Below are 17,183 nucleotides of genomic sequence, written 5' to 3' on the forward strand. Positions count from 1 at the left end.
CTGTGGGGTGCGTATATTTTTCACTTTTTTTTTTACAGTAATACACCCCAGTACGGTTGCAACTGAAAAAAGTGTACACTCTCTCTCTCTCTCAACTGTCCCTGCCTGCAATATGGTTGCTTGCAGTCTTTGAATGGGGATTGCTCCCAGTTCTGAACTCAATTGGCTGATCTGTATTGTCAGTAATGCTGATTAGTGACCACACAGTGTCTGCTCTCTCTCTCTCTCTCTAGCCAGAACGAATGCAGGCTTGAGGTGAATGGATTCGCTGCTGTAAAGATCTGTATTGTCAGTAACGGTAATTAGTGCGCACACACAGTCTCTGCTCTCTCAGCAAAACGGAAAATGCCTATCTTTGGCAATTGCTGCCGAATATATAGGGCTGTGACATCACAGGGCTGGCTCTCTGGTTATAGGCTGCATGCCACCATGTGATCCCGCCTACCCTCCTTCCAAGACTTCTGTTACGCCGAGCGCTCCGGGTCCCCGCTCCTCCCCGGAGCGCTCGCAGCGTTTACCTGCTCGCAGCGCCCCGGTCAGACCCGCTGACCAGGAGCACTGCGATAGTGTCCCTAGCAGGGATGCGATCCGCGATGCGGGACGCGCCCGCTCACGGTTCGCATCCCAGCCTGCTTACCAGACCTGTTCCCCATCTGTTCAGTCCCGGCGCGCGGCCCCGCTCCCTAGGGCGCGCGCGCACCGGCTCTCTGCGATTTAAAGGGCCAGTGCGCCGCTGATTGGCACATGGCCCAAATTAGTGAATTCACCTGTGCACTGCTCTATATCACCTTACTTCCCCTTCCCTGTATTGCCGGATCTTGTTGCCATTGTGCCAGTGAAAGCGTTCCTTGTATGTCCCAAGCCAGTGTTCCAGACCTCCTGCCGTTGCCCCTGACTACGATCCTTGCTGCCTGCCCTGACCTTCTGCTACGTCCGACCTTGCTCTTGCCTAATCCCTTGTACCGCGCCTATCTCAGCAGTCAGTCGGGGTTGACTCGCTATCGGGTGGAACGACCTGGGGGTTACCTGCCGCAGCAAGTCCATCCCACTTTGCGGCGGGCTCTGGTGAATACCAGTAACCCCTTAGACTCCGTTCCCCTGGTACGGCCCACGTCATCACCCCACTGACACAGAGGATCCACCACCAGTATCCTCACAGTACCCGGATCCTGACAACTTCCTTGCCCCATGTTCTCACACGTGTAGCCCCCAGCCCGCAAAAAATGTAGTGAATGAAGCGATTCGTTACCACAAAGTACAAGGAAATTCAGATTCGTTCAGAATCAAATTTTTCATGAAATTTGGAACTAATTCGATTTAGTCAGTTTCGATTCGCCCATCTCTAGTCACGATCTGACAAGTGCACCCCCGTGTCACCACAGTATGAGCAGCCTTCCCCCCTGTAGGTAGTAAGTAGCCCCCCCTTTATATAGTAGCAGCCCCTCCCTGTATACAGAAGCAGCCCTGCGGTCCCCCCACCCCACGTAGCCAGTAGCCCCATGCAAAGAAAAAGAAAAAAAAGACACCCATTCTTACCTACTATTGCAATTCTGACACGAATCCACTACATGCCGCTCCCTTTTCCTCCTATGCGCCTGGCGCACAATGGTGTCACTCATTTGTGCTAGAGTGTAGGGGTAAAACACTGCAAGCGGCCACAAAAGTGATTGACTGAGTGGGGAGCCAATGGCTCTTTGCTCTGTCAAACAGTAAACCAAGTGTCGTGGTAGCCCCACAGGTGATGTGTGAATGACGTGGGGCCGATTATGTAACACATTACTGGCTGCTGGGGGGACAGCAGCCGGTGATGTATTATATAATCAGTGGACTCTAGGTCACAAATACTTAAAGCTAAACAATAGTGTCCATACATTCACAAAGCAGACTGTGAACTGTTGAAAGAAAGATATACGGAACCGCCTAAAATACCTGTCAAGAATAAATAGTCCAATCTAGGTGAAAGACTTTGAAGCCTGTCAGTATGTAGGCAGTACAATGCAGAGTATTCTGGGAGAGCCCTTTTGATATATAGGCAATGAGCCAGCCTACGGTAGTGCCCTGAAACCTTGTGTTCCGAAAAGCAGTAGCGCCAGATGGGGAAGGTCATTGCTCACTTACTTGAGTTCCATATTAATAATGCACCATCTGTAGAATATAAGGTTGTATACTGTGTGATCCATTAACCCTTACATGTCCCCTGAAAAAGGCAGAGACCTATTGAACTACCAGCAGTATAGGAAGGACTCCAGCCAATGTAGAAGTCTGTTTAGCTAGATACCTCACTGACCACTCAGCATGACAAAACACTTTGGGGAAAATTTATTAACACTGTATGATCAAGGTCAGGTATAAATTTGTCACTCATTTTTGCACAAGTCTCTCTGTTACTCAAAAATATCAGCCTTTTGTCATCAACACAATGCTCTTTGCTCTTTACAGCACCTCTCTTTCAAGTATATCTCAGTATTTATACATGGTTTATAAAGTTCCACACAACTGGTTCAGAGTCAAATATATTATACATCATGCGCCATTGTGACCAATTTGTCGCACATACGCAAGTATTAGACGGCCCTTATCTGTTATATAGAACAACGGAATATACACATGGAACTTCCCTCTGAGGGTGCGTTCACACTACGCAATTCCAGCGGAATTACGCTATCGGAATTATGCGCGTTGAACTTTTACATCAGTGTGAATGGGTTTCCGCGAGACCCATTCACACTGAGCAATTTCAGTGGTGGAAAATTACACCGCTGAAATTGTTCCACACAGAGAATGAACATGTTCATTCTTTGTGTGCAATTCCGCGAGCACTGCATAGCCGTCAATGGAGACGGCGCAGTGCCGCGGGGTCCTACTGCCGACGGGGTCTGCCAGGCTGAATCTCCGCTCGCTAAATTCCGCAAGCGGAGATTTAGCGGTCATTCCGCAGTGTAAACGCACCCTAAAGCTTTGTTTACATTGTGCTCCAGGTTTGTGTTTTTCACAATGCCGGCTGGCAGGAGGTGGATCCTCTGTGCCAGAGAGGGATTGGCGTGGACCGTGCTAGTGGACCGGTTCTAAGTCACTACTGGTGTTCACCAGAGCCCGCCGCAAAGCGGGATGGTCTTGCTGCGGCGGTAGTGACCAGGTCGTATCCACTAGCAACGGCTCAACCTCTCTGACTGCTGAAGATAGGCGCGGTACAAGGGAGTAGACAAGAGCAAGGTCGGACGTAGCAGAAGGTCGGGGCAGGCAGCAAGAATCGTAGTCAATAAGGCAATAGCAGGAGGTCAAGTACACAGTATGGACAAACACAGTAACGCTTTCACTAGGCTCTAAGGCAACAAGATCCGGCAGGGGAGTGCAGGGGCAGTGATCAGATATAGTCTGGGAGCAGGTGGAAGCCAATTAAGCTAATTGGGCCAGGCACCAATCATTGGTGCACTGGCCCTTTAAGTCTCAGAGAGCTGGCGCGCGCGCGCCCTAGAGAGCGGAGCCGCGCGCGCCAGCACATGACAGCGGGGGACCGGGACGGGTAAGTGACCTGGGATGCGATTCGCGAGCGGGCGCGTCCCGCTGTGCGAATCGCATCCCCGACGGTCAAGACAGTGCAGCGCTCCCGGTCAGCGGGACCGACCGGGGCGCTGCGGAGAGAGAGACGCCGTAAGCGCTCCGGGGAGGAGCAGGGACCCGGAGCGCTAGGCGTAACAGTACCCCCCCCCTTAGGTCTCCCCTTCTCTTTGTCCGGTAACTGCCTCCCCTGGGATGAGGACACCGGGAAAGAATGGAGGGTTTCCTCAACGGCAGGCAGTACAGCAGGAGAGGGAATGGGGAGGGAGGGCAGAGGGCGAGGCCTGGCACGGGGCAGTGTGACACCAGGACGGGGGCCATGAGGAGGCACCGAGGCTTGCCTGACTGGACTGGGAGGGGGGGAGAGGCACTTCTTATGGCAGGCAGAGTCCATAAAGACCATAGGGAGACCGGTTACAGGGGGAACCACAGGGTCACGGCAGGGAGTACTGGGAACCGGTTTAAGGCAGTCCTTGAAACAAGAGGTACCCCAGCTCTTGATCTCCCCTGTGGACCAATCCAGGGTAGGAGAATGGTGTTGAAGCCAGGGTAGTCCAAGGAGAATTTCGGAAGTGCAATTGGAGAGGACCAAAAACTCAATTTTTTCGTGATGAGGTCCGATGCACGTTAGGAGGGGCTCCGTGCGGTAACGCACGGTGCAATCCAACCTGACTCCGTTGACCGCGGAAATGTAGAGTGGTTTGACGAGACGGGTCACCGGGATGCGGAATTTATTCACCAAGGAATCCCGAATAAAATTCCCAGAGGCACCAGAGTCCAAGCAGGCCACGGCTGAGAGGGAGGAGTTGGCTGAAGGAGAAATCCGCACGGGCACCGTGAGACGTGGAGAAGCCGACTTTGAATCCAGAGACGCCACACCCACGAGAGCTGGGTGCGAGCGTGCGTTTCCCAGACGTGGAGGACGGATAGGGCAATCTACCAAGAAATGTTCGGTACTGGCACAGTACAGACAAAGATTTTCTTCTCTACGGCGATTCCTCTCCTCCTGGGTCAGGCGAGACCGATCCACTTGCATGGCCTCCTCGGCGGGAGGCCTAGGCGTAGATTGCAACGGAGACTGTGGGAGAGGTGCCCAGAGATCTAAGTCTTTTTCCTGGCGGAGCTCTTGATGTCTCTCAGAAAACGCATGTCAATGCGAGTGGCTAGATGAATGAGTTCATGCAGGTTAGCAGGAATTTCTCGTGCGGCCAGAACATCTTTAATGTTGCTGGATAGGCCTTTTTTAAAGGTCGCGCAGAGGGCCTCATTATTCCAGGATAGTTCAGAAGCAAGAGTACGGAATTGTATGGCGTACTCGCCAACGGAAGAATTACCCTGGACCAGGTTCAGCAGGGCAGTCTCAGCAGAAGAGGCTCGGGCAGGTTCCTCAAAGACACTTCGAATTTCCGAGAAGAAGGAGTGTACAGAGGCAGTGACGGGGTCATTGCGGTCCCAGAGCGGTGTGGCCCATGACAGAGCTTTCCCAGACAGAAGGCTGACTACGAAAGCCACCTTAGACCTTTCAGTAGGAAACTGGTCCGACATCATCTCCAAGTGCAGGGAACATTGTGAAAGAAAGCCACGGCAAAACTTAGAGTCCCCATCAAATTTGTCCGGCAGGGACAAGCGGAGGCGAGGAGTGGCCACTCGCTGCGGAAGAGGTGCAGAAGCTGGCGGAGGAGATGGTTGCTGCTGTAGCAGAGGCAGAAGTTGCGACTGAAGTTGCTGCACCATGGTGGACACTTCCGACAGCTGGTGAGTTAGATGGGCGATCTGTCGGGATTGCTGGGCGACCACCGTGGTGAGGTCAGAGATAGCTGGCAGGGGAACCTCAGCGGGATCCATGGCCGGATCTACTTTCACGATGCCGGCTGGCAGGAGGTGGATCCTCTGTGCCAGAGAGGGATTGGCGTGGACCGTGCTAGTGGACCGGTTCTAAGTCACTACTGGTGTTCACCAGAGCCCGCCGCAAAGCGGGATGGTCTTGCTGCGGCGGTAGTGACCAGGTCGTATCCACTAGCAACGGCTCAACCTCTCTGACTGCTGAAGATAGGCGCGGTACAAGGGAGTAGACAAGAGCAAGGTCGGACGTAGCAGAAGGTCGGGGCAGGCAGCAAGAATCGTAGTCAATAAGGCAATAGCAGGAGGTCAAGTACACAGTATGGACAAACACAGTAACGCTTTCACTAGGCTCTAAGGCAACAAGATCCGGCAGGGGAGTGCAGGGGCAGTGATCAGATATAGTCTGGGAGCAGGTGGAAGCCAATTAAGCTAATTGGGCCAGGCACCAATCATTGGTGCACTGGCCCTTTAAGTCTCAGGGAGCTGGCGCGCGCGTGCCCTAGAGAGCGGAGCCGCGCGCGCCAGCACATGACAGCAGGGGACCGGGACGGGTAAGTGACCTGGGATGCGATTCGCGAGCGGGCGCGTCCCGCTGTGCGAATCGCATCCCCGACGGTCAAGACAGTGCAGCGCTCCCGGTCAGCGGGACCGACCGGGGCGCTGCGGAGAGAGAGACGCCGTAAGCGCTCCGGGGAGGAGCGGGGACCCGGAGCGCTAGGCGTAACAGTGTTCAGCAAGCATACCTGAAGAGTGTCGCTCAATGTACTCTATGAAAATGTATAAATACAGTCATGGATGTAAATGTTGGCACCCCTGAAATTTTTCAAGAAAATTAAGTATTTCTCACAGAAAAGGATTGCAGTAACACATGTTTTGCTCTACATATGTTTATTCCCTTTGTGTGTATTGGAACTAAACCAAAAGAGGGAGAAAAAAAAAGCAAATTCGACATAATGTCACACCAAACTCCAAAAATGGACTGGACAAAATTATTGGCACCCTTTCAAAATTGTGGATAAATATGATTGTTTCAAGCATGTGATGCTCTTTTAAACTCACCTGGGGCAAGTAACTGGTGTGGGCAATATAAAAATCACACCTGAAATTAGATGAAAAGGAGAGAAGTTCACTCAGTATTTTCATTGTGTGTCTGTGTGTGCCACACTAAGCATGGGCAACAGAAAGAGAAGGAGATAATTGTCTGAGGACTTGAGAAACAAAATTGTGGAAAATATCAACAATCTCAAGGTTACAAGTCCATCTCCAGAGATCTAGATTTGCCTATGTCCACAGTGCGCAACATTATCAAGAAGTTTTTTAAACCCATGGCACTGCAGCAAATCTCCCTGGGCGTGGACAGAACAGAAAAATTGATGAAAGATGTCAATGCAGGATAGTCCGGATGGTGTATAAGCAGCCCCAAACAAGTTCCAAAGATATTCAAGCTGTCCTGCAGGCTCAGGGAGCATCAGAGTCAGCACCAACTATCTGTCGACATTTAAATGAAATGAAACGTTTTGGCAGGAGACCCAAGAGGACCCCACTGCTGACACAGTCACATAAAAAAGCAAGACATTTTGCCAAAATGAACTTGAGTAAACCAAAATTCTTCTGGGAAAATGTCTTGTGGACAGATAGAGACCAAGATAGAGCTTTTTGGTAAAGCACATCATTCTACTGTTTACTAAAAACAGAATGAGGTCTACAAAGAAAAGAACACAGTACCTACAGTGAAATATGGTGGAGGTATAATTATGTTTTGGGTTGTTTTGCTGCCTCTGGCACTGGGTGCCATGGATGTGTGCAAGGCATCATGAAATCTGAGGATTACCAACGGATTTTGGGTCGCACTGTACAGCCCAGTGTCAGAAAGCTGGGTTTGCGTCCGAGATCTTGGGTCTTCCAGCAGGACAATGACCCCAAACATTTGTCAAAAAGCACCCAGAAATGGATGGCAACAAAGCACTGGAGAGTTCTGAAGTGGCCAACAATGAGTCCAGATCTAAATCCCATTGAACACCTGAGGAGAGATCTTAAAGGGGTACACCGGTGGAAAACTTTTATTTTTTTTCATTAAATCAACTGGTTCCAGAAAGTGAAACAGATTTGTAAATTCCTCCTTTTTTTTTCCAGTACTTATTAGCTGCTGAATACTACAGAGGAAATGATTTTCTTTTTTGAACACAGAGCTCTCTGCTGACATCACAAGCACAGTGCTCTCTGCTGACATCTCTGTCCATTTTAAGAACTGTCCAGAGTAGGCGAAAATCCCCATAGCAAACATATGCTGCTCTGGACAGTTCCTAAAATGGACAGAGATGTCAGTAGAGAGCACGGTGTTCCAAAAAGTGTGTTCCAAAAAGAAAAGAATTTCCTCTGTAGTATTCAGCAGCTAACAAGTACTGGGAGGATTAAGATGTCTTAATAGAAATTATTTACAAATCTGTTTAACTTTCTGGCACCAGTTGATTTAAAAAATAAATAAATAAATAAATAAAAGTTTTCCACCTGAGTACCCCTTTAAAATTGCTGTTGGGAAAGGGCACCCTTCCAATAAAAGAGACCTGGAACAGTTTGCAAAGGAAGAGTGGTCCATCATTCCAGCTGAGAGGTGTAAGAAGCTTATTAATGGTTATGAGAAGCGACTGATTTCAGTTATTTTTTCCAAAGGGTGTGCCACCAAATATTAAGTTAATGGCAGTGGCGTAACAAGGGGGGCGGCGGGCAGTCTGACCCGCCGCCGCCACTGCTGAGGTCCGGGACATTCGTCCCAGATCCCCAGCAGACAGCGGTGTCTTCTCCTGTATGATACACGTACATACAGGAGAAGGCGTCCCCTCTGTGTGAGCCGCATCTGCAGCTACACAGAGGAGACGTGACCTCCGCCCCCACGCAGCACGTAGTACAGGCGCCGGTGACTCTGCATGTACCTATGGAGAAGAGGGGGGGGGGGTGTAACTCTGCATTTACCTATGGGGAAGAGAGGGGGGTTTATTCTGCATATACCTATGGGGAAGAGGGGGTTTTACTCTGCATATACCTATGGGGAAGAGGGGGGGGGTGTAACACTGCATATACCTATTGGGAAGAGGGGGGGGGGGTGTAACACTGCATATGCCTAGATTGTGTAGAGGAGGGGAGGGCACTGGAAAAATGCAGAGTCTGACATGTTTTTCCTGCAGATGTTAAGAGATCCACATGGCGGTCTTATCCGAACAGAGAAGAAAAGGAAAGAGGACGCCGCTGATCAGAAAAGACGAAATTGTGAGTCCCAAAATGAAACTGTAATCACTTATATGGTATACGCATCCTGTGTACAGCTGATATCTACCGCCATATGGTCCTGTATATAATCACTTATATTGTATACAGATTCTTTATAGAATACTGGTCTGTGTATAGTGGTTTTATTCAGTACAGTATGGCGGTATTATCCAGTTATTGTGTGGTGGTATATATTTACTCCTTGTATACCAGTATTATTGATCATGGAAATTTACCTACGTTAAAGTGTTTCTTACATATATAAATTTTAGTTTATTGTGTGTGGGATTTGGGTGGAATAGGAGCGTGGCAGAAGATTGACGAGCTGCAGAGCCTAGCAAGGGCCCTTGCCTTTTTTGGTCCGAGGGCCCCGAGTGTTGTCAGTCCACCCCTGGGGGGGAGAGGGTGTAATTAAGGGGGGGGGGGAGGGGGTGTAATTAAAGGGAGGGTGCGGGTGGGGGCCAAACAAAGGGCCCGCCCGGGTGTCAAATGCTCTAGGTACGCCCCTGGTTAAGGGTGCCAATAATTTTGTCCAGCCCATTTTTGTAGTTTCATGTGACATTATGTCCAATTAGCTTTTTTTTCCCTCCCTTTTTGGTTTAGTTCCAATACACACAAAGGGAATAAACATGTATATAACAAAACATGTTACTGCAATCCTTTTCTGTGAGAAATACTTCATTTTCTTGAAAAATTTCAGGGGTGCCAACATTTACAGCCATGACTGTATATCCATTTATAGGAAAAAATGTATATGTTAGCAAATTGTAAAAACAGATGCCATACAGTATAATCTGTTTCACATTGACTTACATTATATTAAAAAAAAAAGATAAACCTGACCATTACTGATCTTTTTTTTCTTTTCTTTTTGGCGTACACAATGGCATGGTTGACCATGTGTTTGCACACAGCTAAGGATGCATTCACACCATGATTTGTGCATGCAGTTGAGGGGTATTAAAACTGCATGAAACAGTTTACACACATGGTTTTATGCAGTTATCATTGACTAAAATACTATAAGAACGAGGTGAATATACAGTTTGGAAACAGTAGAGAAAACTGTGGTAGAGCACTGTTTTTGTTCGGCAAAAAAATGGACCACAACTGTGTCAAACCGTACAAGACTGGATAGGCTTTTTTTCTATAGGTATAGTTACAAATATGGTTTAACCCCTTAACGACGCAGGACATATATTTACATACTGCGCCGGCTCCCACGATATAATGGGTCGGTCCAGGTGGCTCTCAATGGCTGGGACCCGCGGCTAATACCGGACACCACCGATCACGCTGATGCCTGGTATTAACCCTTCAGACGCGATGATCAAAGTGAAAGTAAAACCTTCCCAGCAGCTCAGTCAGGCTGATTTGGACCACTGTGGTGAAACCTCAGTGTCCCGATGAGCTGTTAGGACACAAGGATGGTCCCTACCTGCCTCCTCGTTGTCCGATCATCGACTCACTCCTCCGTGCCTGAGATCTAGGCAGGAGCAGTGGAGCGCCGATAACACTGATCAATGCAATGATATGGCATAGCATTGATCAGTACCTGCAATCAATGTACTGCATGTTATAGTCCCCTATGGGGGCTATAACATTGCAAAAAAAATAAAAAATAAGTGTTAAAAAAAAAAAGTGTTAAAAATTGTGATTTAAAGCCATACCTAATGAGAGTTTTAATCACCCCCCTTTTTCCATAAAAAAAACTATGTAAATAAAAAGAAATATAAGCACATGTGGTATCGTCGCGTACGTAAATGTCCGAACTATTAAAATATATTATTGACCGCACGGTCAATGGCGTACATGTAAAAAAAAATCCAAAGTACAAAATAGTGTATTTTTGGTCACTTTTTATACAATAAAAAAAAGAATAAAAGTGATCAAAAAGTCCAAACAAAAATGGTACTGATAAAAAGTTTCGATCGCGGCGCAAAAAATTAGCCCTCATACATCCCCATATGTGGAAAAATAAAAAAGTTAAAGGGGTCAGAAGAGGACATTTTTAAACGTATTAATTTTCGTACATGTAGTTATGATTTTTTCCAGAAGTATATATCGTAGGGTATCGTTTTAATCGTAGGGACCTACAGAATAAAGAGAAGGTGTCATTTTTACCAAAAAATTTACTGCGTAGAAACGGAAACCCCCAAAAGTTACAAAATTGTGTTTGTTTTTTCAATTTTGTAGATTTTTTTTATTTTATTTTTTGTTTCGCCCTAGATTTTTGGCTAAAATTGAAAGGGTTATGATTTTTTAAAAGGTGAGGAGGAAAAAACAAAAGTTCAAAAACGGAAAAACTGTGAGTCCTTAAGGGGATAATACAGGTTTTTATAATCTAAGGGGGAGATTTATCAAAACCTATGTAGAGGAAGATTGGTGCAGTTGCCCATAGCAACCAATCAGATCTCTTCTTTCATTTTCTACAGGCTTCTTTAAAAATGAAAGAAGCGATCTGATTGATTGCTTTGGGCAACTACAGTGCACTACTCTTCCTCTGCATGTTTTCATGAATCTCCTTCTAAAACCGTATATTGTCGCCCTATGAACAAACCTGTGGTGTGTAACAGAAACAGTGAAGCAGAAATAAAAACTCAGCGTGAACCAGTGTTCTGAACTGAAGTGTAGAAATAGTTGTGTCTCTAAATAGGAGGTGTAAGTAGAATACTACAACTTCCATTAGGCATTGCTGCTCAAGCACTTAAACTACATCTACCATCAGTCATTACAGTTCTAACGGACTACAAATCCCATAATGCAAACATACTGATAAAATAATTGTAGCGGAATATGTCATGGCTATTTAGTTGGGGTTCTTGCTGCGTTATTTCCCCAAATACTGAGAATATTCTGCGTTTTATCCATTACTATTCCGCAAACGACCTGGCGGGTAAAACTACATCTCCCGGCATCCTTTTACGTTTCCAAGGTGATGGTATTCTACTTCCCGGCAAACGGAGTTAGCGCCTGCGCATAGGGAACGATAGGCTCGGCCAGACTACAGTTCCCGACATGCCTTACTTCTCCTGTGAGAGGCCCAGCAGGGAGGACTCCATGTCCCAACATGCACCGCGGCACTGAGGGAGAGGGGGCGGTGCCAGCGGCGGGCGGAGGCGGCTCAGAGGCACTCAGCGCAGAGACACGGAGGAGGAGAGGGGAGAACGGCGCTGAGACCGGGGATATACCGAACAGACAGCCACAGCGCCACGAACATATACCCGAGGGATAGACGGTGCTTGAGCGGACGGAGCGCCACTGTACCGCGGGCTTGGCTGGCTTCACCAGGGGAATACCTGGAGACGGAAGCGCAGACGCAGCACACAGAACCGGCGCACACCGGGACACGCAGGGGTCTCAGAGCTGAGCCCGCGGCCACTGGAGAGTTCAGAGGGCGCCGGCAGCTGAAGCCGCCTCTCCCTTCACCTCACCCCCAGGGGAATATCCGCTTACTGAGGCCCCGGGGACCGCACGGCCCCGTGATGATGTGACCATGCTGAGCGTGCCCGGACCTGGAGCAGCCATGAGCGGCCGAGAAGAGCCGGAGCCGGCGGGGAGCGGTCAGTGTGGGCACCGGGTACAGGGACACGTCTAGTCGGCGAGGGAGGGGGTTATCCCGGGGCATGTCTGTGCGCTGGGTGAGGAGGATGAAGGGGAGTCCTCTGCACTGTGTGTATATGTGTGTGTGTATATATATATATATGTGTGTGTATATATATATACACACACACACACACTCGCACACCCCGAGGGCAGTCTCATCCAGCACACACCACAGCCGTCTCTCATTTTCTTCCCAGCGCTCAGTCACCACATTCCCCTATCTGTGTCCTTCCAGTCATCTCCTGCATGTTTGCCTGCCACGCATGTGCCTCCTGTGGCGGTGCCAGGCTGTCTCCCGTGGGCTCTGCACTGTGCAGCCCCCCTAGCCCTGCTTGTGTAGGCCTCTGTGCATGTATGTGATGTGCATGAATGAGTTATGGGTGTTGCTATACTGTGCTTGTACTAGTTATGGAGGATATATACTGGACATGTAGGACTTGCTTACAGTCTCAGGTCAGTAAACTTACTGTCATTGCCTATCCCATAGAGCTGCCTGCATTGCTGTCACTTGTCATAAGCTTTCCTTCAGTTAACCATTATCACCTTTACACTTGCTTCTCACCTTCATATCACTGTTTATTACTATAGTTTTACCTAAACTAAGGGATGACACCATCTCCAGCCTGTGATCTCCCCTCCCTTCCCCCGCTCTTCTAATTAAAAGATGCCATTATACCCTGGGAGAGGTGGAGGAGGGGCGGAGGGTCAGGGGACACATGTCCCAGCTCAGGTGACAGTCATTGTCTGAGTGCCTCTGGTTTCTCCCTTTTCCCTTAACCCTTTTGCTTCTTAAGTCGTGGTCAGAACAATGGTCGGTCTGTATTCCCGTGCAGCTGTGTTATGGCTCAGCACTTCTTCTATAGGGTCCCCTTGATAATGTCTCCATCCTTTATTGTTTGCCCTGGAGATCAGCGTGTATGTGCATAATGTATTCCATTTTGACTTGGGGCCAAGTAATGGCTCTGTATTACTCATCCAGAGAGGAGAGGGCTCCTTAGGATGTAGTGTTTCCAGGTGACATCACAAGCCCAGCATCTCTCCTATCAGATATACTGTTTATTATTTTTGGTGTGTATTATATAAAATGTGTGTGTCCTAGGCAAAAACAATGACACTGGGAGGGCTACAGCCAATCGGTGTGAAGGGGCGGTGCCTGGGAAAATATCACACTCATATATACATATTTACATTTACACAGTAGTCTGGAGGAGCTTGAGGTGGCAGAGAGAAGGGAGCAGGGCAAGTTAGACGTAAGTGCACGCTCACATTCTACCCCTTCTGCCAGCTTCATGTAAACCCATTGTCTGCTGATTTGGGGGTAATGCTTAGGCGATTGCCAATATTGATTTTCACTAGTCCTGTTTGTGTATATCGGGTAAAGGCTACTATAGATGTGCTGGTAGCTACTGTCTCTATATGTTGCTATACGTACAGAGATGCTGCTCAATGTACATTGATCTGAATGATTTCCAGGGACATTATAGCCACTGCTGAGACGCTGTGACTGTCTGGATCATCCTTTTTGTGTGCATGGCTTTTGTCTTGCACATGTGTATGTGGTATTTTTCCTGGTTGTTTCCTGGATGTAGTTGTCATAAAAACATTTGTATGTTTTTTAAACTCGTTAGGCTTTCTTTACGGTTCAGGCAGAAGCTGGCAGATCTTCTTCTAAATATATAGCAATGAGCTGCCCTTATTGTGTTACAGTAGGGAGTTCTCTCGATATATGAGAATGGACATTTAGCTCTTGCAGTTGGAGATTCAGTGTTATATACAGAGCATACTAGGTTTTATAATGCTTCTCTCTTTTTAAATACATATAGCGTTTTGAATATGTAACATGGTTTGTCTTATATCTGTGTCTATACCAGTGAACGCTACAGATGGCACTCTTTGGGCAGTGTTGGTGGTGGCTTGTTCCTTTCTTCAGCTAGGCCACTTGTGCTCATCTGAGGATATCTAAGGAATTGTACAGTTATTTTTATTTTTAATTTTTTTTACAGTCCTGGCACTTGTTTTGGGGGAAAGCGGAGTTGTATGCTGGGGAAAGATTGCATCTTGTACTTGTTAGATTATAGGCGGTAGAGTTGTGCCAACATTAATTGGTGGGGGTTGGTGACAGAATATTGGGTAATGGTGATGGATTTAGCCAGGATAACATACTCCTTCCTCAATCCATACCCACTTTTACATCTAGTAGAACGGGTTTATTGTGAAATGTGGGGAAATGGTGATATTTGTTGCACTTTTATGGCTTTGTCTGATTGTTGACACCCAACAATTCTACTACCCTACTTGTGTATAAAGACCCATGCCATTCTGGCCTCTACATTTTTCTTTACATGGCTGTATTTGTCTTGATCACATGTTGATAGTCTTGGTAATGTTCATAATCCTATGGCAGATAATTTGATGTTATAGCAAAATGGAAGCCTCTCCATATATTGCAGTCATCCCTCTGTCTGGGACTTTCCTTCATGTAGGTTCTCTTACTTTCTGGCATGTGTGAGAGATGGTGTCATATTTTAAAGGCTCCATTCCAGTCTGGAACAAAGCGTTATGCTAGCAGAGACACTAGCAGCTCTCTCATGTAAGGTCTGGTCTGTTAGATTTTGGAGGTCTCATGATTTTCTTTGGTTGTCGTCCAGAAACACACTGTTATTACAGTCATAGGGAGTATTGTCGCTATAGTCATATTTTGAAGATACAGGGCTACAATGCTGTGTAAAAGTATGCCCTCCAGGTCAGTTATTGTTACATTTTCTGTATTTTGGAGGTTTTAATTACTGTATCTTTAAAAGCTGTAAACAGTGTGCTTTAGTAGCCATTGCCTTATATACTGAATGTAAATGAAACTCCTGTTTATTTTAGCGTGTTGTGAAAGTCCTGACCCGGAAGCTTGTGCAATGTAGAATCCTTGTAGTTTGCACTAGCCTTCACTAACAATAAAACCAGATAATAATGAAATGCCATCATTCTGGTTGGGGTCCAGATGGGTCCCCAGATCTAATGTAAGATTACTGTTTTCTTTACCCAATGCACATATGTTCACTCTCCAGTGAAGTCTACAGATGTGAGTACAGTGTGTACCCGCTATTCTGCAGTTTTGTTGCCTGTGATTGGATCTATCCGGATGCTATGATGGAATCTGACTGTTGGCAGGTGTAAATTTAGATTGTTTGGTGGACGTGACTATAATGGAGGCCCGTTTTTCTTTTCATGTGGGCATGCGTACCTTATGCAACCTATCACCTGCGAATTATTCAGCTTTTGTGCTACAGAGGATACTGGTTGTAGGTTAATAACACTGACTAAACAAATGACCATCGTATGAAGTATAATTTGTTTGGTTTCTGATGCTGGGAGTCTACGTAGTAATAAACATGGGGCTCACATAGGCTTTATTCCTTTATGGTAATTGTTGAGGGCATCTCACCTGCCTTTTGGCCAGAATGAATGAACAGAACTAATGTGATTATTGCAGTAATAACTACACAAGGTTTCGGGTCATAAATTGTCCCAGCAGCACCGTGGTGGAGCCTGGTTTGTATTCTCCTCAGGGGGCATACTGCCGGTGGTTTGAGAATAATTGATAACTTTAGAGTTTGCTTCTTGTAAATAGAAATATTTTATTCTGTTTGCTGTCGAAACAATTTAGATTGCACCCCCCTCATTTAATGAAATGTATTGTGCAGACATGCTTGCTTATAAGGTTACAGGTAGCTAGATTAGTGTTCTGGTTCAGAAGCAACCTGCATCAGACCATATATGTTGTAGAATACTTGCAGTCCTATATGTAACCGAAAAACGATGCACATTGGTAACAGGTTATAATAAAGTATGCATTATTAAAGTAGTTTAAATGACATAACCCCCAGAAATCACCTTGTGACCTGCTTATTCCGCCTTTGCCTACATAACCCTGTAGGTTTTCATAATGTTGTTAATGGGTTCACCTCAGGCCGCACAAAATGTTAAGGTCGCTGTGTGTTCCTATTGTTTGTCCCATGTGACCACCTTTCACATTAAATTTTGTATGACAAGTTTTTGTCCATGTTTCACAGCTTGGTTGTGCGCAGGGTCACAATATAGGACAAACCAGAATGTGATATCAATGTCTGTGTGGTATTCAGGTACCTAATGCTAGGGTTACACTGAGACTTTGGCCCCACACCATTAAAATAGCAATGGCTTCCGGCTAAATTCAAAACATAGGACAGTCAATGTGGAATCCAACAGTTTAGTTTTTTTGACGACTGTCAAGCCATAGTTTCTTTAAAGGAGTACTCCGGAGCTTACCTTTTATAGGGGAATTGGAGCATGAGGCAAAGTTATATAACATTCTAATATACTAATGTTTTCCATATGGTCGTCTTACCAGTCTTCTCCTCGCTTTTCTTTCCGGCTGGCAGCTGGGTCTTTTGATGACGCTCGACCTGTATTTCTTCTTGATCCGCCGCCATCTTCGCCCGGTGACTCATCGCTCCCATGAGTCACTGCGGGCTGTGCCGGCCTCCCCGCCCGGAGTCGGCTACTCCCCCAAAGTTAATTTATTCTGCGCATGCGCAGTACTACGCAAATAGCATAGGGCTAACGCTAGGCTCCTATCGCTGCCTATGTTAGCCCTACGCTATTTGCGTAGTGCTGCGGCATTCTTGTGACATCGCTAGTGCAGTGTTTCCCAACCAGGGTGCCTCCAGCTGTTGCAAAACTACAACTCCCAGCATGCCCGGACAGCCGAAGGTTGGAGGCAACCTGGTTGGGAAACACTGCGCTAGTGGGTACATGGAACAGTGGGCTAGTGGGCACATGGATGGGTGGATCAGTGGGCTAGTGGGCACATGGATGGGTGGATCAGTGGGCTAGTGGGCACATGGATGGGTGGATCAGTGGGCTAGTGGGCACATGGATGG

The 17,183-nt window shown here is 47.1% G+C and overlaps 1 protein-coding gene across 1 annotated transcript in view; it reads left to right on the forward strand.

The window, feature by feature from the left end:
• Positions 1-11,653: 11,653 nt before the first annotated feature.
• The window catches only part of AHDC1 (AT-hook DNA binding motif containing 1), a 94,311-nt gene continuing 88,781 nt past the window's right edge, over positions 11,654-17,183 (forward strand). The window contains exon 1 of the transcript XR_008888813.1: positions 11,654-12,227. The gene's annotated coding sequence lies outside the window, so the exon portion shown is untranslated. The remainder of the gene's footprint in view (positions 12,228-17,183) is intronic.

This window comes from Hyla sarda, chromosome 2, assembly GCF_029499605.1.
Source record: "Hyla sarda isolate aHylSar1 chromosome 2, aHylSar1.hap1, whole genome shotgun sequence".
NCBI classification, from domain to species: Eukaryota; Metazoa; Chordata; class Amphibia; order Anura; family Hylidae; genus Hyla; species Hyla sarda.